This window comes from Centruroides vittatus, unplaced genomic scaffold (genome assembly GCF_030686945.1).
Source record: "Centruroides vittatus isolate TY-2023 unplaced genomic scaffold, ASM3068694v2 contig_862, whole genome shotgun sequence".
NCBI classification, from domain to species: domain Eukaryota; kingdom Metazoa; phylum Arthropoda; class Arachnida; order Scorpiones; family Buthidae; genus Centruroides; species Centruroides vittatus.
In genome coordinates, this window is record NW_027122562.1 from 660,495 (window position 1) to 686,319 (window position 25,825).

The 25,825-nt window shown below is 35.0% G+C and overlaps 1 long non-coding RNA gene across 1 annotated transcript; it reads left to right on the forward strand.

Annotated features, from left to right (window-relative positions):
• The first annotated feature begins 5,395 nt into the window (after positions 1-5,395).
• Positions 5,396-10,007, forward strand: LOC136982677 (uncharacterized). Its single transcript, XR_010881920.1, has 3 exons — positions 5,396-5,413; positions 6,755-6,772; positions 9,830-10,007. It is a non-coding gene; the product is annotated as an uncharacterized lncRNA (long non-coding RNA).
• The last annotated feature ends 15,818 nt before the right edge of the window (positions 10,008-25,825 follow it).

Sequence of the window (25,825 nt, forward strand, 5' to 3'; positions counted from 1 at the left end):
TATAGGCTCTATTGATGGAAAGCATATGGCTATTAAGACATCAACTGAAGCAGCAGCAGGTTATATCAATAGAAATAAGTATTACTCTGTATAAGTTCAGTTTGTAATGAGAAAATAGTATTCAAATAATTACAATTTCTTGAGAAGTCATTACCGATATGTAAGTGACAATTCATTCAAATATACAAACTTATCTAATTTCGGATTATTATTAATGCTATTCGTTTCTTTACGATTTATTCAATGCTCTGAATATAACACTTGAAGATTCTAAACTCATGTAAGGTAAACTTCACTTTTAATCATAAACAATGAATCGAACTTAATTTTTTTCACATCTGTTTATGAAAAAATCATCTAAAGCTATTGAACCTTACAATAAAAAAGATTGTAAACATACACCGACCCAGAATAAAAAACAAGAATGGAAAACAAAACCATTTATTTGTAGGTGTTTGCCTATTTTTTTTTTTTTACACAATTGCCTTATCAATTCAGGCAGACATCATATCGTGACAACAGCTTTTGTATACCCATGTCGAAGAACGTGCGGTATAACGAAGTCAACGGTATAAAGTGTGGACCTTGAAATTTGAAGAAACTCGTCACTTAGCTCAGAAGTCGTAAACTGATGCCTTTCTCTCACCAATTGATCCACTTTATCCACCAAATCGTCAGTCATCACACACTTCCTCCATGATTCAAGCTACACACATATAACGCTTTTAATTCTATCCGGGACCGGTCCTAGCCTGTTAGCCGCCTGCCTGTTAGATATTTGGTCGTCCTCGCCCGATTATGTGAATCATGAGTAGATTTATAACTTAACCCAACCGATAAGAATTTACTAGTATAATGTTTTTATGATAGTTCTGTATAGTTGACAGGCAGTGGCGTGCCGTGACATTTGATGATAGAGAAGCTGTGTTTCTGTAAGAAGCCGACTTACAGGGGCAATCAATTAATTGCGCGTCAGGGCCCGTTCGTATTCGTTTGTTCGATAAGCCAGTAAAAACCGTATACTTCTTTAAATGTATTTTTAATAGATTATCCGACAAACTTAATAAATAAGAAAGTTCAATATAATTACCTCCGTTATTAGATTCAATAAATTCCCAATGCCCTGTAAATGCCAATTCTCACTTTGAGAAAAAACATATAACATCTATTAATTTAGATATATCTATTAATCGTAATTATCTCGTTATAATTTTCAATATTTATTTTATATTGTCTACCAATGTTAAATTCTATTCCGCTTTGATTTCCAAATTGCTTCGATTTTACGAAAGAATAGTCATTCGTCATAAATTTTATCGTCAAAATGTCGAAATTTTTTGTTGACGTATTTATATTTAATTTAGGCATTGGTCTTTCTCTTTTAATAATGTTTTCTTTTTCATTATACGGTCTTGAGCCAAAACTTTTTTAAAATAAATTTTTGAATCATTAGCCACGGTATAAGGGCTAAAATTAAAATTATAAAAAAAAACTTACTTGGTAAAACAAAATGTGTGATGAATATACATACCTAGTACAAAAAATTCTTTAATTGTATGAATATACTTTTAAAGAAACTTATAATTAAATATAACTTTGTGAAGAAACGTACATAAAAATAACAAAATATTCTTTACTTTTTAAATCTTAAAACAACCCACTTAGTGAAATAGTCCCTACGAGTGGCTAATGAATGGAATCGGAGACGGTCCAGGTAGGTGTGTGCGTGCCAAATCCCCAGGGTGCCGATACCGGTCAATGTCAAATGCCTCTTTTGTCGCATCACTAGTATATATCAAAAGACGCGACAGGGTTGTTGTAGATTTTAAACGTTTCTCGCCATAGCTGTAAAAATCTAAATATGTTAAACTTAACAGATTGTCTGTCGTTCGTTTTCTAATTCGTTTTAGGACCAAGTGTTCACGGAAATTTCCAAAATTTACAACTTTTCGGTCACTCTCATTGAACTGGAAAAATTTCTGTCTTTATTACATCTAATATTACGAAGAGAACAGACCCCACTGTACTCGGCAAGAGATTGGTTCCGTTAAGCTTCTGTTTAAGTAAAATTTCGGCTCTTTCATCAGGGTTTTATTTATGTTTCTAATTCCCTAATCGCTTAATTATTTAACTACTTCTTAAATAGAAATAAGTCGAAACCGGTTACTTTGTACTTGAATATCTGTAGTCTTGGGAAAGAAGTGGAAAGAAATTTTTATGACAACGGATACATAAATCGTAAATTTAAGGAAAATAAATTCTAGAGCTTTTTTGTACCATTGTACGTCTCATTCATTAAATTTGATTGTAAATGATGCTGCCAAAGTAACAGTTAATTTTTAACACTGTACTAGAATTGTACACGTTTTTTCTGCATCCCCTTACAGATGGGACGTACTAAATCGTAATATCACCGGTTTAACATTGAAATCCGTAAGTAATATAAGATGGGAGAGCAGAATAAACGCAGAATAAATATATCAAATATTTTAATGGATTTTTTTTAAAACTCTTGTCAACTATACAGAACTATCATAAAAACATGCCAGTAAACTCCTATCGGTTGGATTAAGTTATAACCTTAATCCAACCGATTGGTTTAAGGTTATAACTTCAAATCCAAAAGGTTGCCGACCCTAGGGTGGGCAACCTTTTTTATAACATGGGCCAGAATAAATTTTACGTTTTTTCCGCGGGCCGTAGTAGTTGATTGACGCCTTCTTGTGACTTGTAATTTTTTTAGTCTGCAAATATGAAATAAATAAATAAAAAGTTAATTACTACATTTATTTCTCTTATCGTTTTCGAAAATTACAAAGAATTGAAAAAATAACTATTAATTAGTTATTTTTCCAATTTAATAATCAAATAAAGATCTCGCGGGTCGGATAGAAACTTTTCGCCAGCCGTAGCTGGCCCGCGGGCCGGGGGTTGTCCGCCGTTGATCTAGTCTACTCGTGATTCACATAATCGGGCGAGGGCGGCCGAATATCTACCAGGCAGGCGGCTAACAGCCCGCAACCGGTCCGGGATATAAAATTAGAAGCTTTATGCGTGTGTTGCTTCTACCAGCTAAACCTTGACGTTGGTGCTCTGTAAAGCGCATGCGCCAATGCCTATAATATGGCTGCTTGGAAGTTGACAGGCAGGCGGCTAACAGCTGAGAACCGGTCCGGGATATAAAATTAGATGCTTTATGCGTGTGTTGCTTCTACCGGTTAAATCGGGTGAGGTTGGTGCTCTGTAACGCATGTGCCAATGCCTATATAATCTGGCTGATTGGAAACTGACCCGGTTTCGACACTCCTTCCGCCACCGAATTATTCGAATATACAATAGCAATCTTATCATTTTTTTCACATGTAGTATAGAAATTTGTAAAAGATACATAATGCAGTTATAATAAAATATTAATTTTAATTAATGCAAAGTACGTTAAAATATGAAAATTTATATTTTATAAAATACAAGGGAAGGTCATTGGAAGGTGGAATCGGCGCTTCCATCGCTTCCAATGACGGCACGCCACTGTTGACAGGAGTTTTAAAAAATCCATTAAAATATTTGATATTTTTATTCCGCTCTCTCATCTTATATTACTTACAGATTTCAATGTTAAACCAGTGATATTACGATTTCGTATGTCCCATCTATAAGGAAATGTAGAAAAACCGTGTACAAATCTTGTACAATGTTAAAAATTTAACTACTACTTTGGCAGCATCACTTACAACTAAATTTAATGAAAGATGCATAAGGTACAAAAAAAGCTCTAGAATTTATTTTCCTTAAATTTACGATTTATGTATCCATTGTCATAAAAATTTGTCTTTCCACTTTTTCTCAAGACTACAAATATTCAAGTACAAAGTAACCAGTTTCAACTTATTTCTACTTAAGAAGTAATTAAATAATTAAGAAATTAGGGAATTGGGGACATCAATAAAACCCCGCTGCAAAAGTCGGAATTTTACTTAAACAAAAGCTTAACCGAACCAATCTCTAGCCGAGTACAGTGGGGATTGATTTCTTCATAATATTAGATAATAAAGACGGAAATTTTTCAGTTTAATGAGAGTGATCGAAAAGTTGTAAATTTTGGAAATTTGTTTCCTAACTAATTTCTAAAACGAATTAGTTAGGAAACAAATGACGGACAATCTATTGAGTTTAACATATTTAGATTTTTATAGCTATGGCGAGAAACATTTAAAATGTGCAACAACCTTGTCGCGTCCTTTGAGGTATACGAGTGATGCGACAAAAGAGGCATTTGACATTGACCGGTATCGGCACCCTCGGGATTTGGCAGTCCGCGTGCATGCACCTACCAGGATGGTCTCTGATTCCATCCATTAGTCACTTGTAGGGAGCCATTTAATCCACAGAATTAAATCTCTCAAATGGCAATGAGCAGGACATCTAACGAGGACTAACAAAAGACGTTCCACGAGAATTACGATGAGGTATCCACGAAGAATCAAGAGACCCAGAGGTCGTCCAAACTTAAGATGGTACTATGACATAAGAAAACAAGCAGGCACAACATGGTGGAGAAAAGCAAATGATAGGCAAACATCAGAACGAATAAAAGACGATTAAGTAAGAGAGGCTACACAATAATTGGAAATGATAGAATAAGCTGGAAATGATAGAATAAGCTGAAAATGATGACGATGACGACGACGACGATGATGATGATTAACTGCACAAGCTGTTATAAATTACCTAATAAAATGATGCAAGAGAAGCGAGTGAGATGCTTATGAGTTTGGGACTTGACAGTGTCACCTTATTTCCCCTAAAATGGGGTCAGTGAAATTGCGTGTCAATCTGTTTGATACAACTTAACATACACGTGCTTACACATATCCTCACAAAACTAGTCAAAACCTACTGTAGAAATCACAAATATCTTATTCATCAAAATCTAATCATTCAAAATTAGATATCAGTACAATATCTGAAGGCGCATGAAAGCAGACGTAGAGTGAAGGCAGGGCACTTGATAATGGCATTTCTGGAACATTGTAGGGTCTTGCTATTTCAAAACGTTCACTCCAGTCTCACTGTTTCCAGAAATTTCTGGTTACCGCTTACAATAACATGATTCTCTTCTTACAGTATTCGAGAATTCGATTCACAATTCAGAATGTCCGGTTGGACCGTCGAAGATGTCAAGAGTTCGCTACTAATATCTCCCTTAATAATATCTGAAAAAATATTTTAAATTATTTAATTTAATAAAATTATGTATGAAAATGTTATATTCTCAAGGTTTATCAATTAACTCGAGATATTATCACAAATATGCATTATTTATTCTTGTTTATAAACTGTTTTTAATTTTAAATTTACAAATAATATTGAATTTATGTTTTTAATTTTATAGATCGATGGAATTTCGAAATTGGTAAGTTAACTAAAACTATTATAATTCTATTTACTAACTTTTTCACAAGTGTTTGACATTTCATGTTCAATAATTTTTATTAAACGATATGAAATAATTTTCAACTATTTGGTGTTTTCTAAAAATTCATGTTTTTCAGAATGTAAACATTAAAAATTTTGTCACAATCTCTCACGGCCAATAGTGGTAAACGCAACAAAAAAGTATGGCTATTGCATCACAATCAAACACATACACATAATTTACATCCATATACCAACAGCACAGCGTAGCCATTCAGCCAGATTGCATACATTTACTCAGCGAAAGCGTGACGTATATAATGTAATAAAATGTATGTGTGATACATACATCTCAAGTTGCGTCTGAACGACAGTAAAGTTATGCTTCCCACCCTTTGGAAGAGGTTTGAGCGAGATAGAACATCATTATTTTTAAAATCTAAAATAAAATATATAATGTAAATGTCATATAAGTGTATTTAATTCAAAAAACAAGCAATTCTTACCTGTACATTAGTATAAAGGTAGAGAAGTTATCGGCTAGTGCCAACTTTGCGCACAGTAGAAAGTGAGAAGAAAAGTAGTCTAGAGATAAAGGGTTTGAGAAGTAGGGAATAGGAAAGATAAAGAGTAGTGAGGACCTCAGGGCGCCTTATCGGCACTATTAGAGCCAATCTATTACAATACAATTACATAGTATAATCAGTAGACATTTACGTATTGACAGTTACAATGATTGGTCCAAGATGTATAACATATAACAGTGCATGAGGTCTTACCTGTATAGATACTGTCGTTACTAGAAACAAATTAAAAATGAAACAATATTCATTTGCTTTGTTTGTACATAAGCACAGGGCCAACGAGAAAGCGGGATGATGGAGTAAAATTCCTATGCCCAAGATTCACACCGGCCCGAATATCATCCCACAATTTGTTTCTTTGTGGGTTAATTAAGTATAGAAAGACGGTGGTGAAAATTAGGGTTCGAAGAGGTAATAAATTGGCCAACCTTATAACTTTAAAAACAGATTGAAAATTGGAATTTTACTTGGAGCCCACATAAATTTTCTCCGGGGTATTGGTTTGATTATTTATGACGTTTTACTTTTATGATAAAATCAAGAAAACTAATTTCAACTTTAGTATATTTCTACATTACAAACGCTACACGGCAAACATTCATCTTTTCAAATTATTACATCATTCACAAAGCTTACCGAGTGTAGGAAAATTGACGATTCAATTAATTTTTCTGTTTTAAACCGTTTTTTGTTATTGAAAAATAATGTGTTTATTATTTCTACAGCAATTAATTTTGTTTTTATTTTATTTTCAGTTGGTGGTATACCCATGGGTAATGCTTTTTTAATTTTTATTTGTTTTTAATAGTTTAATATTATTACATAAAATAACGTAATATTACATGATATTATTGCGTAAACTCTCGAATTTCTTTGATACAGTCAAGTAGTTTAGCAACAATACATTATCTGCAGAGTTGACATAAAATCTGGAAACAGATTATTTTATTTATTATGTTTAATGGAACGCGTTCGCTGTAATTTTGCACAAATTTATTCATCCTCTTTAAAGTTAATAACTCCAGTGCTCTTTGTCAAAAATTTTTGAAATTTTGGAGAGAGGTTTGTGTGTTAGTGGATTGATGCGATTTGGTGGTTAATGGTCGACAGAGTGGGAAGAAAAAAGAGGTCATGTGTCATCACCTCTGCAAATTACTGACAAACATTAACTGCACAATTTGGCGTAGGGGCGTGGCGACCCTATCGCCCAGGGTGTAAACCTTGCAGTTAGCCAGAGGTTCATCGGTAAATGGCAAATACCAATGGATGTCATCACTTGTCCCTTGCCAACCCGCACTGAGGCAGCGTGGTAAGGTACGCCTCACCAATTCCCTGCATACTGTGGTACAAGAAAAACTACAGCTCTCATTCTCCAAAAGCCCGAATGACCTTGGAAGGGGCAGACCTCAGGTACCAGTCAGGAGGATAGACGGTGATAAAAATACGCGGAGTTTAAACCATAATTACCCACACAAAACTGCAACGCTTTACATAGCAACATACAACTGTCATACGCTAGCGAAACAAACTAAACTCGTAGCGTTTGAAAAAGAAGCAGAAAACATAAAATAAAAACGTCATTGGAATTAGTGAAATTAAACTGAAAGGTGAAAAGCTATTAGATCTAACAACAGGCAATTCTCTTTACTACCGAAGGACACTGACGAGCAGAACAAGCGACGTAGGATTCCTAATTAACAAGAAATAGAAATACAGAATAGTCGACGTAATAGTATCTCAGATTGAGTAGCCAACTTAACCTTATAGCTTACAAAAAAATACACTATACATATTGTTCAAGTATACGCTCCAGCAATTTCATACCCAGACGAAGAAATAGAAGAATTCTGTAACGATGTAGCCGAGACACTGAATAGAAGCCATTTCAAATCTAATTGGTGACTTTAACGCCAAAGTGGGAAAAAGACAACCAGAAAGAAGTCGTCGGGACGTATGGCGAAAGAAACAAAGGAGGAGAAAGACTGGTGCAATTTGCAAGTAACCAGAACAAGTTCATATCGAGTACTTTCTTCAAGAAGAATCCCAACAAAAAATGGACATGGAAAGCACCAACTGCAGCGACTAAGAACGAAATTTACTACATTCTTATCAACAAGACCCACAGTTAAGAATGTAAAAGTTCTTAATCAATTCCAAACAGGTAGTGACCACAAGTGGTCATATCGAGAATCGTCTTAGATTTAAAACTAGGAAGATTTGAGTTAGTCAGAAAACCAAGAACATCAGGAATCAACGTCAACAACCTAATGGAAAACTCAGATCAAAACCAAAGGGCACTCGACGAAATACTACATTACCAAGTCGAAGCTTTCATCTAATGGAAATTATTCTCGACTGAGCTAAGAATATAGCAAAACTGCAACAAAAAAGTGAACAAAAGAAACTGTCCGACAAAATTAGTAACGTTCCCGCATGTGTATTGAAATATAATTTAAATAGAAAAGTCATCGATTATTTGTCTCGTGATGGCTAATGGCGCGAGGCGATCTCGGTGCCACTAACTTCTGAATCGATAGTCCTGTTGTTGATTGGTCAGGGCGTCAACGTTCTTTTACATAGGGAGTATAGGGAGTTGACGGCCTATGTTTCTCTAATCTGCGATCCATTCTTGCCGAGTAACTTGTTCGACAACCGAGTTATAGTACAACAACTAGCGCATGTATGAGTTCAAAATTATGTTCATGAAGCGAATTTTTCGAAAACCGCAGTTTGTCTATATAATGCAATAAAATGTATGTGTAATACATATATCTCAAGTAGCCTCTGAACGACGTAAAATTATGCTTCCCTGTCCTTGGAAGAGCATTGAACGAGATAGAGCAACATTATTTTTGAAATAAAAAATGAAATATATAGTGTAGATGTCATATAAGTGTATTTAACTTAAAAACAAGCAAGATTTTACCTGTACAAATACTGTCGTTACTAGAAACAAATTGAAAATGAAATTATTCATTTGCTTTGTTTGTACTGTACATAAGCACAGGGCCGACGAGAAAGCGGGATGATGGAGTAAAATTACTATTGCCAGGATTCACACCGGCCCGAATATCATCCCACAATTTGTTTCTTTGTGGGTTAATTAAGTATAGAAAGACGGTGGTGAAAATTAAGGTTCGAAGAGGTAATAAATTGGCCAACCTTATAACTTTAAAAACAGATTGAAAATTGGGATTTTACTTGGAGCCCACATAAATTTTCTCCGGGGTATTAGTTTGATTATTTATGACGTTTTACTTTTATCATAAAATCAAGAAAATTAATTTCAACTTTAGTATATTTCTACATTACAAAACGCTATACGGCAGACATTCATCTTTTCAAATTATTACATCATTCACAAAGCTTACCGAGTATAGGAAAATTGACAATTCAATTAATTTTTCTGTTTTAAACCGTTTTTTATTGTTGAAAAATAGTGTGTTTGTGCTCTATAGCAGGGTTGGCCAACAAGTCGATCGCGATCGACCGGTCGATCGCCAAGCCAACTTTGGTCGATCGCTAGCGATGTCTTGACTTAATGTATAATATTTGTAACCGAACGCAAGTGTATGCATGCAGTTATGACTTGACTCATAAGCAGTGAGTGCATTTCGTACTGAAACAGTGTATAAACATAGTATGTATTTCACACTTCCCCCTCCCCACTTAGGCTATGCCTATGACAACAAGTCGATCGCGACACATTTTTACGATAAAAAGTAGATCTTATGTGCACAAAAGTTGGCCACCCCTGCTCTATAGTAACTAGTTAGTTACACATATAATTGTTGCTTTATATGTTAATTTTGTTTTTATTTTATTTTCAGGTCGTAAAACTTATTCCATGGGTAATGCTTTTGTAATTTTTATTTGTTTTTAATAGTTTAATATTCTTACATAAAATAACATCATGTATCATCGCAATAACATTAGGAATCTTTTTTTTTAATCATATCAAATCAATTTTATTAGTCAAGGCCTCAGCCTGTTACAAAGGGAGTTGTGCAGCTTACAAGCAACACAACGAATAATACAAAAACAATTAAGTATCAAAAAACTTTAAAACATAATTGTATAAATTGCAGACAAAACGATATGTTGCCCGATGAAATATTTTATACATAGCTTCTACCGAATCACATTCATGTAGACTGATAAGATTGTATTTTTGCCTTAACTCAAGGCTTTTCTCACATTTACAAATCAGATGAAATTTGGAAAAGGACGCACAACATCTTGGGCAAGAAGTATTCTCGTATATATACAATCAATTATCAAACATTAGGGAATTAGAATTAAGTCGGAGTTGAATAAAAAGTCTCTTCATTTTAAACGGCAAATTAGAGAATAGATAACTATTATTACTTGGAAATAATAATATCGTACTATAGCTGTTTTGTGATATTCTTAAACGAGTGTCTTCTATGTCTCGCGAATGAGAGATATTAAGAACATTCCAAATAAGTTGTTGATATACTTCTTCTTCAAAATCCGACGGGAAAATAAATGGTTCAAACGCACAGCCAAAACAGTTTATCACTTTAGAAATTAGAGAAACCCAGTTATTTTTAGATGGTTTCTGTATAGAGTTCTTATATAATTGATACAAAAGATTGAATGTAATGCCACCACTGTCTCTTAGCTTAATTATCAACTTTAAACATCTTTTCATGATGAGCGCCATAGGACTAAATCTACTTGTCTCCACTCTTAACACACTTCCCGGAGTTTTGTAATCCAACCAAAACAATCTACGTAGGAATTTATTCTGTATAACTTCTAGCTTCTGGACATTGGAGAGACACCACAAAGGAGATGCATAACTCACAGAGTTAAAAACCAAGGACTGAAATAGATTAAACTGGGTTTGGATCGAGCCCAAACGAGTCTTGGCGCAAAGCTTGATCACACCCTGGATTAATCGATTGGCTTTGACCATCATATCTTTGGTCTGTCTTTCAAACGAAAGCAAAGGTGAAAAAATTACTCCTAGAAATTTTGTTTCGTTGACCACCTTAATCTCTGTATTATCAATAAAGAAAGACATATTTTTCTTAGGAAGTCTTGATCCATTCCTGAATATCATTATGTGAGATTTCTTCGGATTAATGGTCAAATCCAATTGAGAAAAGTACATAGTTAATAGTCGTATTTTCCTTCTAAGAGCAACCGCCGTCGGTGCTAGAATAATAATATCGTCGGCATACGAAATAGAGTGGATCACCGTACTACCTATCGTGAATCCATCGTCGTCATTATCGAAAATATCATTAATATCATAAATATAAAAGTTAAACAGATAGGGAGACCAAGGGTCTCCCTGTAATAGGCCTCGGTAAATCGAATGGGGACATCCCTGATCACCATTATATCTGCAGATCATCTTATAATGCCCAAACAATAGCCCGACCGATTTGACCATATTACTCTCCGCTCCACAATGTAACATTTTATTCTGCAACGCCCGAACATTCACTGAGTCATATGCCTTCTCAAGATCAACAAACAAGGCAAAAACTTTGTGTCTTTTTTTAAATAACTGGATCTGGATGGTGGCCAACAAAACAAACAAAGTAACCTGAGTACCACCACTTAAAATGAAGGCAAATTGGGTTGGATTTAGTAAATTCTCATGTTCAGTCCATTCAATAAATCTAGACGCCAACATAGCAGTAAAAAGTTTGCGAAATGTCGAAAGTAAAGCTATCGGGCGATAGTTAGCTGGATTGGCTCTATCTCCTTTCTTATATACCATTCGAAAAATCACATGATTCCACGACTCAGGAATAATACCCATTACATAGAATCTATTGTATTGCCTGATTATATAATTTAAAATTGTACTTGGTAGAAATTTTAATATTATATTAGGAACCCCGTCAAAACCCGGGGCCGATTTAGTTTTTAGCTTCCTGACACATGAATGAAGTTTTTGTATAGTAAAGACCTCTTCCATTGGCAAAGACTCCATCTCTTTAAATTTTCCCATTCTAGTTATCGCCAATTTATCCCTATATCTAACCGAAAAATTATCGAAAAATTTATTCCATTCTTCTAACGATATATTAACAGATCCTTTCGAATGAGCAACAGGTCGTCGAAAACTATTGATCACTTCCCAAAATTTTTTAGAATCTTTCGTTCCTATTACGTATTTGTTTAAATCAGCATAATATCTTCTTCGTTTTGCTCTAATCAAATTGGTATAGATTCTTTTATTATCGATGTATTTCTTCCAATCACTTTCCTTGTTAGATTTTCTGAACTGATTTAGGCTTCGCTGTTTTTTCTTCTTATGATAATAGCATTTATTGTCGTACCATCTTTGAATAAACCTGCGCGGCATACTTTTGAAGCAAAATTTAGCACGAAACGAATTTAACAGACAGATAAAATTTTCGTAATTAGCCAACGGACTTGACTCATCCTCTTGATTTAGCACTTCATGAAACCTCTCTGGAACTTCTCTTGTTATCCTTTGTAAATTAAATCTTAAGCATCTTGTTTTGTCAAATCTTAGTCGCTTCTGACCGTTAGGATATAAAGATTTTGTTTCTCTCAAGTGACTCATTAGGGTTAATTGAATTGGGAAATGATCAGACTGGTCATTGTCGACCACAGACATTGATCGGCAAAAATAGAGCATATCTTCGCTAACTAGTATATAGTCAATGACAGATTTTCCACTATGGCTCAGGAACGTATATTCTCCCGGCACATCCCCAGCAATTCTTCCATTTAGTATGGTTAAATTATTATCCTGCGAAAATTCCAAGAAGCGTCCTCCCGCCGGGTTAATAGTTCTATCTTTGGATTTCCTAACGTTATTAACAACCGGATTATCTCCTTGAAAAACTACATCCATCTTTTCGCCAATACGTGCATTAAAGTCTCCCCCCAAGATCCAAAAGTCTGTAATATTACTCCAACGATTAATCACTGTTTGCAATTCCTCAATATAATTATTATAATTTACAGTAGGATTAATATATACTAATATAATTCCCAATAAACTCGTTCTCCACAATTTATGAAGTTTGGGATTAAGATCAATTAAATTAAAAATGTACCAAGGTTTAACTTGTACATCCTTTAAGTTACCAAACGATCTCTTAATTAATAACAAAAGACCTCCTGCAGGTCTACCGAATCTTCGTTCCTTGAGTGCTGTACTATGGGTTACCCGAAAATCCTCCTGTAAACCCAAGTTGTCCACAAAACTAGAACTGATCGACCAAGTCTCAGAAATACCAGCAACATCATTTGACATTAGGTAATGCTTTATAGATCGGTCACTAATCTTATTAACCATACCTTGAATATTCCAAAAAGTAATATAAGCATTCCCAGCATTGGCACATTGACCCACCCCCGGAGAAGTCAAAACCATTGAATTTAGGTTGGCATTTCGCCGAGTCATAGAATTATTAGTCCCTACGCCACTCAGTAAAAGGTTATTGTTATTCGTCAATCCTAGCAGATTATCGCGAGACCCCTGATTCCTTATAAAAAACAGTCTAATTGGATGATTTCATTTAAATATATATCGTATGTGAACATTATGCCGTTCTTAATATAATAGTCATCTCTAACTATGATTTTATGGCCATTAGACCTCTCCTGGGCAATTCTTGCAATTAGTTTTTGCTTCCTGACCCTGGACCGTTTACATAAGTCAGCTGTCATTATTATATTTTCCTTATATCTCTTTAACAAGTTAGGCTTTGCCTTCCAGAATGCACGCAGGACTAAGTTTCTCTCATGTACAGAGGCAAGGGAGATTTTAACTATAGACTTGGTGTCGTTTCCAGAAATTCTGACCAAACCGGACAAACAAAATTCCTCGACACCTAATTCATTTCTAATAAAATGAGAAATCTCTGCAGACGGGTCTTCAGTTGTAAACGAGAAATTAAAGATAACAATATTACTCCTCGTTTTTTCATTTATTAACTTATCTAATTGAAATTCAATCTTACCTCTCAACAGACTGTCATAGTTACCACCCTGTTCCAATTTTTCCACTTTATGAGACACAATATTCAATTCTTCCTTTAAGTCATCTTGTCTCTTCTTCAATATATATAATTCTTCCTTAATTGCACCCAAATCCACAGAGAGTTGAGAGAATTCTTCTGAATTAGGTCATACACCGCTTTAATGGTGTATTGAGGCTCCTCACCAATATCCGCCTCCGCAACAGCTGACAAGGTAAAATAGTCCTGAATATTTGCATCTCTTACTCCTCCCGGATTCCGTTTCAAAGATGTTCCGTCTAATACAACAAGATTCTCTTCAACAACATCAATTAAATTACGATTTTCAGTTTCATTAGAATCCCCCTTACGAGGTCTACCTCGACCTCTCTTTTGCATATCCACCTTCTCGATGTCCGGAGGAGATCTTGATAACGGACCAGGGTTGGGTTCAATCCCAGAAATTAATAGAAGACATCTAATTAATTTAAAACCCAGTATATCCATTTTAACCTGAATTATCCGGAAGCTTTTCACAATTTCAGAAAAGAAAAAACCCAATCACTTCAAAGACACCTCAAAGCTGAAACAAAAAGTCACCAACAGCCTCGATGCCGAGCCAACTCCCCCCTTTTTTTTAATCAACTGAAATAAAAATGAAAATAAGCCAAGTGGTCGCTGGATTACACTGCGTCGTGTGTTAGAAACAATATTAGGAATCAATGTCAACACCGTTGATTCCTGAAACAAGAAATTGTCCGACGAAACTGAAGATCTGTTAAAACGAAGACAGGAAATAAAAACAAGTACCAATACACAAAGAATACAATACAAAGAATTACTCAAGACAATGAGGGAACAGATAACAGAGGATAATAGGAAATACAATGAACAACTGATTGAAAATGCAATTGAAATTAGAAAAAGCTACAATGGAATATAAAAAATGCTAATCATGGGGAAGTAACAAATAATCGCGCTGGTAAATGTAAATTTACCAGCGCATGGGCCACAAACAGAAACGAAATAATACAAGTAACCAAGTTCTAACATAAATTGTACAAATCCCCAGAGACCAGCGCCGGATTAAGCCTCTAGCGGGCCCTAGACAAAATTTAAATTGGGGTCTCATTTAAATAAGTTGCTTCTAAACAAATCTTATATAATGTGACATTAGCGTAGCTAGCATGGGTGACACCCGGTGCGGATATCGTGGTGTCACCCCAAGTCACACCGTAGTGTCACCCTTTTTAACTCTTTTATAAAACACTATTAAATTGTAATATCTTCGCACTCGAGCAACTTGAACGCTACATCAAACATGCGATGTCGCGACGTATAAGTTTAGATTTAGAAAATAAATCATAACCATACATCAGTACTACCACGAGAGGCGGCCCTTGGAATATTTCTAGATGGTGCGAGAGATCTCGTGGCGCACATTACTTCTGACGCACGGGTGGCTGTTGACCTTTTTTTTTTTATTTTAGATAATGGCTAGTCGAGCGGAGCTTAGTAGGAATTGTTAAATACAGCCTTTTTTGTCCTATCTAATTTCTTAAATAATTTTTAACTGGTAATAACTCGTTTTGAAACAGAGAAATCTTCTGCACTGAAGCCGGGCCCCTCCGAATTACGGGCCCTAGACATTTGTCTACTTTGCCTATTCGATAATCCGGCCCTGCCAGAGACGCATGAAAAAGAATTACATAACATGAAAGAAAACATCTCGGAAGTTCTTACAGAAAAAATAGAATCAGCGCTCAAAAGTATGAAAAATGGTAAAGCAGCTGGAAATGACGGAATAACAATGAAATGTTGAAATATGCTGGCAGAAAGACATGGGAAATCTTGGTGAATATATAAACAGAATGCGTAAGGTCAAGACAGATATAAATACTAGATCATTGGAACAGCGCGAATATAATACTAATCCATAAGAAAGGCAGCAAAGAGGATATTAAAAATTATAGACCCATAAGCTTACTCCCAATTATATACAAAATATTTACGAAGCTTATCAACAACAGATAACAAAACACATTAGATGCTGCACAACCGCGGGAACAGGTTGGCTTTAGAAGTGGTTTCAGTACAACGGACCATATACAGATACTGAGAGAATTATTAAGCCGAATCAATGGATATTAAATACCACAGGCACTGGCCTTCAGCCACTTCGAAAATGCTTTCGACTCCATATATCCCAGCGCATTAATTAAGGCTTTAACCAGCCAAAGCATTGACAAACGATACATAGAAACTCTAGTCAACATTACAGAGAAGAAAAAGCTAATGTGACGATCGGGATATTGTGAACTTTATCATTTATATGTACCTTTATAATCTTTCAACTATATTTTATGCAAACTCTACATTTTATACAAAACGGAACGAAGTAGACCAAAAAGGGTTAGTTAAACGGGAAATCAACTGATAAAACTTTCTGATAAGAGCGGTCTAATCTCGATTCCCACGAGTTGAGTTCCTTGTTAAGATGAGTCAAATTTCGGTGACACGACTACGTCACCAATAACTTTATTGGTCCAAGAAGATCATCTCTTCTGACGAAATCAAAGAAGGGCCTGCAAACTCCCTCTCCATATAAAAAGGGACTACGATGAGTAAGACGGGGGAGTTGTTACTGACCGTGTGTTTGTGCGCTCAAAGGGATAGTTACCTGTCGCCGCCGATCCTCCCTCATCATCTATATTCAAGCCGAACTGTCGTCGTTACACTTCCTATCTGAACAACTATTACCTGTTGTGGACAGAGTCATTACCGACGATCTACTACAAGATCATCGTCTATAAGGATATCATCGATTAGTACATCGACGTCCGACTACATATCTTAAGGTATTTGTCCTACTCGCGAATATTTGTAAGCTCTCTCTCTCTCTAATCCGCGTAGATTAATGTTCGCGGATCGCGCGTCATGTATCTTATCACCTTCTGTAAAGTAATCGTTTGTATCTAATTAGATGTATGCGAAAATAAACGGGTATATTTTTATATATAAATCTCTGGGTGCGTTCTTTCCGTCATCCTCTCCACTCGCTTCATTCCGGGTCTAACCCATACGTAACCGCTCGCGCAATTGATTTTCTGTATCAATCTAAGGATACAGTGGTGTCATCCTGACGTGGTATCAAAGAGATACCGGCCCTATGGTCACACTAAAGTGAAAATATATGATGACACTCCAGAATTTCCCGCAACTAAAAGATAAATTTTTAAAATTATTTTTTGTATTATTAACTTAATTAGATAAAATTAATTTATATGCTCTTTATATGTATAGTATGTATGAATCACAAAATGTATAAAAATAAAATTTACAATGTTTAATTTTTAGTTACGGCCAAATAATGTAAGTTTAAATATTTATTTTTAAATTTTAATATTTTTTATTATTATTTAAATCAGTGATTCTCAAAGTGTGGTCGCGACCCCCAAGTGGGTCGTGAAAAATATTTGGGGGGTCGCTGAAAAATTGATTCTAGATCAATTTTTTTCAAATATTTTAGAAATTTACTATGGATTCATGTTTAGAAATAATAGAAATAAAAACTATATAAAATAATTTTTACTAATATAAATTGCACATATAAATAATAAAAAGAATATAAATATTTAAATACGACCCTAACCCCCACCGTCCGGGATGTTTTTCGACACATACTCATTCTTCGGGGGTCCTTTAAAATTTTTAAGTACAGAAGGGGGGTCGCGGTCCAAAAAGTTTGAGAAACACTGATTTAAATGATAGATTCTATATATATAACAATTATTAAATTGTTTTTATTTAAATTACGGGTGTACTATAGATTACTATCTATGCAATTTTGGGACATTGAGTATATATTTGAACTCAGGGGACCGAGACGAGTTCAACGGTACCCTACTTTTGGGCCGGAGGCAAAAAATAAGAAAGTTATCGTACTTTTTTCGGCGATCGCGCGATGATCGGGAGTCGCGTCGTTCTCTCCGCTAAGCCTATCGCATGTTTAACAGGCAGTCCGGCAAGTCGGCCATGCATACCTTCAACAGACGCACATGTTGACCCACGAGCACACTGATCGTCTACAGTTCGAGTTAAGTGCTTTTTGCACACCCTCGCGCTCGTCGACGTCGGGAGCTACGGCTCCTCAGTCTCGCTATCGCTCACGGTCGGCTAGTACAGTGGTCCCTATACGTACTTAATCCGTTCCAGGTGCACGTCCGTTAAGTGAAACGTCCGTTATACGAAACGCATTTTCCCATAGAAATACACGTTAAAACATCTAATTCGTTCCGCAGCATAAAATAACTGTGCTGTATCATAAAAAAATGAACATGGGAGCAGTCACCAATTATGCCGGAAAGTCCGTTATTCGCAGCCAGTCCGTTGCTCGAGTCACGTAACGGCCAAACAGAAAGTCCGTTGTTCGCAGCGTCCGTTATTCGAGGCGTACGTTATACGAGGCACCACTGTACTATGAACCAACCGCGCTATCGCGATCGAGAGTTGCGATGCTTGAACAAAAGGAAAAAAAGGAAGTGGCATTCGACTGTTCGTGCAATTTCTTGCCTTTCAGAGTGCTTTTTGTAAATTTGTTTGCAGACTTTACCGCGAGATGGCAGCACTAGCAACTACGGTGCAAGGTCTGTATAAGAAGGTCAGGACACGCTCCCGTGATTCTTTGCGGCAGCGGCCATTTTGATACTAATCGATTGAGCTCATCATACGTGGTTCGTGCGTGAATTGAATATAATTACGTATATACATATTCAAAACGTTAATCAATGGGGTATTGTGTGGCACCTAATTGTAAAAGTATGTGTTCCAAGGTTCGAATGTTCCGATTTCCTGCAGATAAGCAGAGGAGAGCGAAATGGGTGCAGAACTGCAGACGTGCTAAGTGGCAGCCAACTCAACATTCTCAACTGTGTGAGGTTAGTGTATATCATGTATTTTTCTATAGGTACTGTCTTTGAGATGTATACGTGAGCTCACATTAAATTATTTGTTGTTCAGCTTCATTTCGAAGAATCGCAGTTTGAACTGAAAAGAGCTGACGGAAGGAAGCTGCTAAAATGGAATGCGGTTCCCACAATTTTCAATGTGCCCAATCCTCCTAAATCTATTACGATAAAGAGGCCTATTAGGGAAAGAAAACTTCCTGAAGATAGAAAAACCAATGGTAAAATTATTTAATTGCTGAGCTAGTTCTTTTTTCATCTGAAATAAAGATGACTGTTTTGTATGAGTATTCTCGGTGTTTAATAAATTGGCCGTTATCTAAAATCTTGTATGTTCAATTCTGTCTGTTTTTGCGAGAAATGTTATATAGCACGAAAAAATAATTATTTTAACATGTTTTGACTTATAATGTATTTTTTTATATAGCTCTAGTGGAGTCTTCTGTGAACCTTGCCATGACAGAAAAAACAAGTGAAGAAGGTGATGAAAATACTTCAGATAAACTAATTGAAAAACTTCAGTTAGAAAACAGGAGACTACAACTGCAGGTAAATGTTTTATTTACATTTAAAACAATTTTAGACCAACTTTTATTTTGTAATGTGAAACATGGAGTGATATCTTATATTATGAATCAGAATTCTGATATTTGAGTAGAAAACTGACTATACTTTTATGTAATGAAAACAATAAAGAAATCAGAAAACATTAAATAATATTGCTGTTATCTTATATATGTTTAAATATAGCTGTATTAGATTTTAAAGATACTATATACAGTATATATATATAATCTATTTTTTAAATTTTAGATACAAAAACTGACTCAAAGGCAAGAAGCAACAGAAAATAAATTAAATTTATTTCTGAAACCGGATCAGATCCAATATTTGCAGAGAGTATCTGTAACGAACCCATATACTTGGACGAATCAAACAATAAAACAAGCAGTGCAAATTAAATGTGCAGTGGGCAACAAAGGTTATGAATTCCTTCGAAGCATGAATTTTCCTTTGCCTTCTTCAAGAACTTTAAATAGAAGGATTGAATCGTGCAAATTTTCTCAAGGAATTCAGTACGACATTATTGAGTGGTTAGGAGTTAAACTACGGTCAGCTGATGAACAAGGCAAACTTTGTGTACTGTCATTAGATGAAATGCAGTTAAGGCCACATATTGAATACGATAAAGGCTTAAAGAGATATGTTGGGTTAGTAAGTAAAGATTTCACTGATTCTGATGAACCTGTAGTTGCAACACATGCTCTTGTTTTTATTGCAAGAGGCTTAACTTTGCACTGGAAACAAGTTGTGGCATATGCGTTAACAGGCAATTCAATTAATTCTCACAAATTATGGAATTTTGTGAAAAAAGTAATAGAAAGTTTGTATTTACAAGGACTTCTTGTGAAATGTGTAACCAGTGACATGGGCTCTAACAACACTGGTATGTGGGGGGTTATTGGAATCCATTCTATTAGAAATCATGTTAATTGTAAAATTAGGCATCCTTCTACCCAAGAAGAAAATGTATATTTTGTAGCAGATGTTCCTCACATACTAAAAAATATAAGAAATTGTTTGTTGGCCCAAAACATTTCTTTAGCTGATGAAGTTGTATCAGAACAAAGATTAAAGTCAGGAATAGTTTCAATGAAGCATATTGAATGTTTAATAAAACAACAAGAAGGAGGTGGGCCTGTTATAGCTCCTAAATTATCAAGGAAGGTAATTGAACCTAGCACCTTTGAAAAAATGAGAGTTCCACTTGTGAGGCATTTGTTTTCAAATGTAGTTTCATCTGCATTGCTATTCTGTATATCAATTGGAACCATGCCTGAAGAAGCCATAGCTACTAGTTGGTTCATTAATCAGATATACAATTGGTTTGAAGTTATGACAAGTAGAAATAAAAATGATTCCTTATGTAGAAAAAACAATGACAAAATTAACCATCTGAAGGAAGTTTTAAAGTGGTTCCCAACCTTAAGTTTCAGAGGGAAAAAGCATTGGAAACCAATCCAGACTGGTTTACAGTTATCAACTAGAAGTGCTCTGGAACTCTTTGAGGAACTTCATTCCAGACAGTTAATTGATTATCTGCTTACAAGCAGATTATCAACAGATTGTGTTGAGAATTTATTTTCACAAATTCGTGAAACGGGTGATAGCCATCCTACACCTGTAAAATTTAGACACGTTATTAGAATGATCAGTATTGCACAATATACTCATATGCCTAATTCATCATCTTACGATGTTGATGATGATGAATACTATTTAGAATTCTTCTCTAACACAAAACCATTACAGGAACATTCAGAATTAGAATCTAATTGTTGTCCTAGTAATGTGTCTTTAAATGAATTGCAGATGGCAGGACTTTATTATTTAGCAGGATGGGTAATTCATAAGCTTGTAAGAGAGTCAAAAATAATTAGTTGTAATAATTGCATACAATCTATTTGTACTGTAGAGCCTTCTATAACATTACCTCATGAATGGACCACTACTCTAAGTAAAGGTAATTTGGTTCATCCAACAGAGATTGCATTCAACATTGTTTGGGAAAGTGAAAAAACATTTAGGAAGCATATTAATTCATTCCTAAACAAAGACAATTTAAAGGAAAATCTGTTACAACTCACTTCAGGGTTGGTAACTCATGTCATACAAAATTCTTGTCACCACAGTATCAAGGATTTGTTAATCTCAACTTTTCTTTCAGTGAGACTGCATATTTTTGCCAGAGATATGAACAGTACTTTAAGTGTAAAAAAACTGTATGGAAGCAAAAGTTCATTTATGCGTACTTCTGCTGACCTCCAGAAATAGTTTTATTATATTTTTATCCTATTTTTATCTTGTGTGCTTACAGAGAAAGAAGTTATGTCTCAGATAAGCTCTGTTAAAAATATCATTAAATTGTGTTTAATATTATCCTTTTTGATTAAATTTCATATAATTAGGAAAATATGACGTATAAGCCTCTGTAAAGCCAAAAATGTTCATTAATTAAACGTTAGTCCAGTATTTATTTTTTAAATGCATTAATATTGTATTGGTAAATGCTTTAAAATAAAATTTTGGATAACTTCATTGTATATTGTTTATTATACTTTAAATTTTCTCTGATGTTATTGCATTATTTTACGAAGTGCCTATACACGTAATTGCATCAGTTTTAGCACCTATATAATTAGTTTCAATCACAACAGAAAATGATATGAATGATTGTTTCTTTTAAACTATTTGATCGAAAAGTTACAAAAAATTGGGGTTGCATAATCATCCGAAATTATTATTATATTTTCGACTGAAAATCAATGGATTTATGCAATTTTAGTTTAATTAATGTCGTCTAAAACTGACTGCTCGTACAAGTTTGCTTAAAACATGCGACTCAAATAGTCTCAAAATGGCGGCTCAAGAAGTAGGTCACGCGTGTCCTGACCTTCTTATACAGACCTTGCGTGCCATCTGCATGAAAGCATTAAAAAAGTATGATAACTTAAAAACTGATAACTTTCTTATTTTTCGTCTCCGGTCCAAAAGTAGGGTATCGTTGAACTTGTCTCGGTCCCTTCAGTTCAGATATATACTCAAAGTCCCGAAATTCATAGGTGGTAATCTATAGTATCTCCAATACTTCAGATATTAGCTCTCATATAAGATGCTTTATGTAAAGCTTGGCCATCGGATAAACCTGGCCACCTAAGATTAACATGCTTTTTATGATATAGTGTTAATGCGCTGTACTCACTTTCTGTTAAGTGATTAGAAGTTGTTTTAGTTTCTAAATAAATTTAAATCTTATCATCTCGGACAGGTTTATCGCTTACCGGTAGAAAACCTGGCCGAACTGCTTTCACATATCATTTCCTATACATACTGAGAAGACAAGCATTTTATGCCAAATTTACCGATTCATAAAATTAAAGTACAAAAACTACAATTTCACAATTTCACGTATTAATAAACACATACCAAGCTTCACAATTACCCTCAAATATAGAATAGCGATGCTTTATACTCAGCAGAATGCAACTGACTTACAAGAACCACAAAAAATTGCATTTGTTTATCAGACTTCATAAAAGATATCAATGCGATTTCATCTTAGCATGACGCCAAATGACGTATTTACATTGAAAAATTATCAAAGAAGCTAACTAACTACATTCTTTACTTACTTGTACATTGTAAATAAAAAAATTTCCAATATATGATTCAAAACGTTGCCCTTTTAAAAGGGATGCATGAGGCGACCGTCTCGCCGGCTGTATATAATACCTACCTCAAACCCTGTTAGAAATGTTTACAGCAATACAGTTGTGATCTGATTGCAAATCAGACCACACCTGTACTGGTGCCAGAAAGCCTTCAATCGCTATCCCAGTATCCTGTAAAAAAAACCTCGAAAATTTGCACTGTATTCAAAATTTTTATTGTACCTGTTCATTGGATGTTTTCGAACCCCATGCCTGTATGACACACCTCAAATGTTAAACACGGCTGACGAAGTCTGAGAAAGATCAGAAAATCGGGCTGAAATGGCTGAAACAAGCAGGAGTGCCACTGAACCAAATTCCTGCCATCTGGGCCTTTTTATCTGATTGAAAGGGGGTGATGGAGTATTAAATACCTGAAAGCATACGTATGTAAAAGGGAGGGTCTGAACACCTCGAATACACAACATTCATTTTATTGCAAAGTTCTAAAATCTTAAGTTTTAATCATAATGATATCACCTAGAATTTATGTTAATTTGTATTATTTAATTTCAGAAATAGAAATATCAAGAAGAAAGCTTATGACATTTCTGATTTAGAAAATAATAAGGTGGTGGCATCAACTTTCCTGTTAATTTGAAAATTTTATGAAGTATCAATTGTAATATCAATAAACTTCTAAATTAATTGTAAATTTTGTTTAAAAATAAAATTAAATGTTAAAATTAATTCTGAATTTTTTTTTCGATTTTATAAATTCGAATTCTTTCAAAAAAATTATTTTAAATTTATTCACTGCTAAAATAAAGAAAAATACTGTACAGTTTATTGCAGCTTCAATCTGGAAAAAATTTATAAGCACAAATTTTGTCGTATAAGTTTTTAAGTTTTGTAAATATTGAAATGAAACAAAATTTTTAAATACTGGTAGGTATTTAGAAATGCAATATACTTCGAATATCGTTAATACTGTATTTTCTTTATTAATTTTGATGCTTCTGTTTCATTATCAAGAATTCTCTAAATAATTTTTACACACATTTTCGAGAAAATTCTCTTTCATAAATGAGAAATTTTAATGTACAGGACACTAATGTGAGGATCGTAGGTCTGATTCTGCGCTATTTTAAGGAAATTTTTAAGCCTGTTTGTCCATCGCGATCGTTAAGAAAACAAATTGAATATCACCCTTTTCATTAACAACTGTGAAAGAGTTGTAACAATCTAGCGCTAAATGATAACAACTTATTGTTAAAAGAGGAGAATGTCAACCGTCAAACATGTAAATACAGTAGAACCCCTGTTATCCGTCACCCCTGTTACCCCTTTGGAATACAGTAGAACCCCTGATCCGTCATCCTGTTACCCCTTTGGAACTGGGGGTATGGTCGGAACGCAAAAAAGGTCGGATTATCAGAAAAAAGTAAAATAAACAATATTTCAACTCAAGAATGACTGTATTGTTCTCTACAGTAAAAACATTGCAATGAATCGCACAAAAGCTGTTGTTATTAATGAAAAAGAGCAATACTGTATGTATTTACTACATACTGTACACTGTAACGAACACAGAAGAACGCGACGGGCAGTGAGTCACCGACGAGTCAGGACAAGTTTCTCGACTCTGACCACAGTCGGATTAACCGGAACGACGGACTAGCCGAGTGCGGACTAGAGGGGTTCTACTGTAGAATGAATCTTACAAATCTCGAAACAAATATGCTCATGACAGCTCCATCTGAACGACATCGTAACGTCATCGAGAGCAACCTCAAACCTGCAACTTCGTCGCTAAACATCCGATTACTTGATGGGTTTTCCCCGGCCTAGATCAGAAAAAAAGGAGGTTGGAACTCCAGTCAAGGTGTATTGTACATCTCCCAACGAACATCTCATACGCCAGCGGGACTCCACCCAAGGATCCAGGCTCGCCACCTTTACCGGTGGACTTCCCAAGCGCCCTTTACCAGACAGAGACCCCCAGTCATAGAAGACGACAACTAGACTCGCCATACGACAAAGGAAGCCATCGACCACCGCTCAACCTCCGTACTACAGGCGAACGTCATATACGCCTCCACAACGACAGAGAACAGCATCTCTCAGACGTATTTTGAGTAGAATATAGTAAAACCTCGCATAACGAGTGTTTCGGATAACAAGCAAAACAAATTGTAAAACTTTGATTCGCTTAACGAGCGATGTTTCGCATAACGAGTAACAAGGAGAGGGGAAATCCCGGTTTGTGTGCATGCTCCATCAATCTGTGTTTAGCACAGGTTCCGCTAGCATCTTAGTGTCACTTGTGATCACACATTTTTCCAAATTTTTGTTCACACATATTACGTATAAACAGACAATCATAGCCCGCTATATAATAAACACGCCATCTAATATTAAATATAATGACCAATTTCAAATTAAATTTTACAAATGTCTAAATAAAAAAATATTTATTTATAATTATTAAATTTAATACGAGATGGCAGCATAACTGCCTACCTCTAGTCTAACAATTAAATATTAGAAATTAATTAATAACCCCAAGAATTTGGCATATTGTTTGGAATCCTCATCGGACATATTATCTGTGATTTTTTTGTTTTCTGCAAATCGAATTCGCATTCTAGGTTGGTTCATTCCGTGCTACA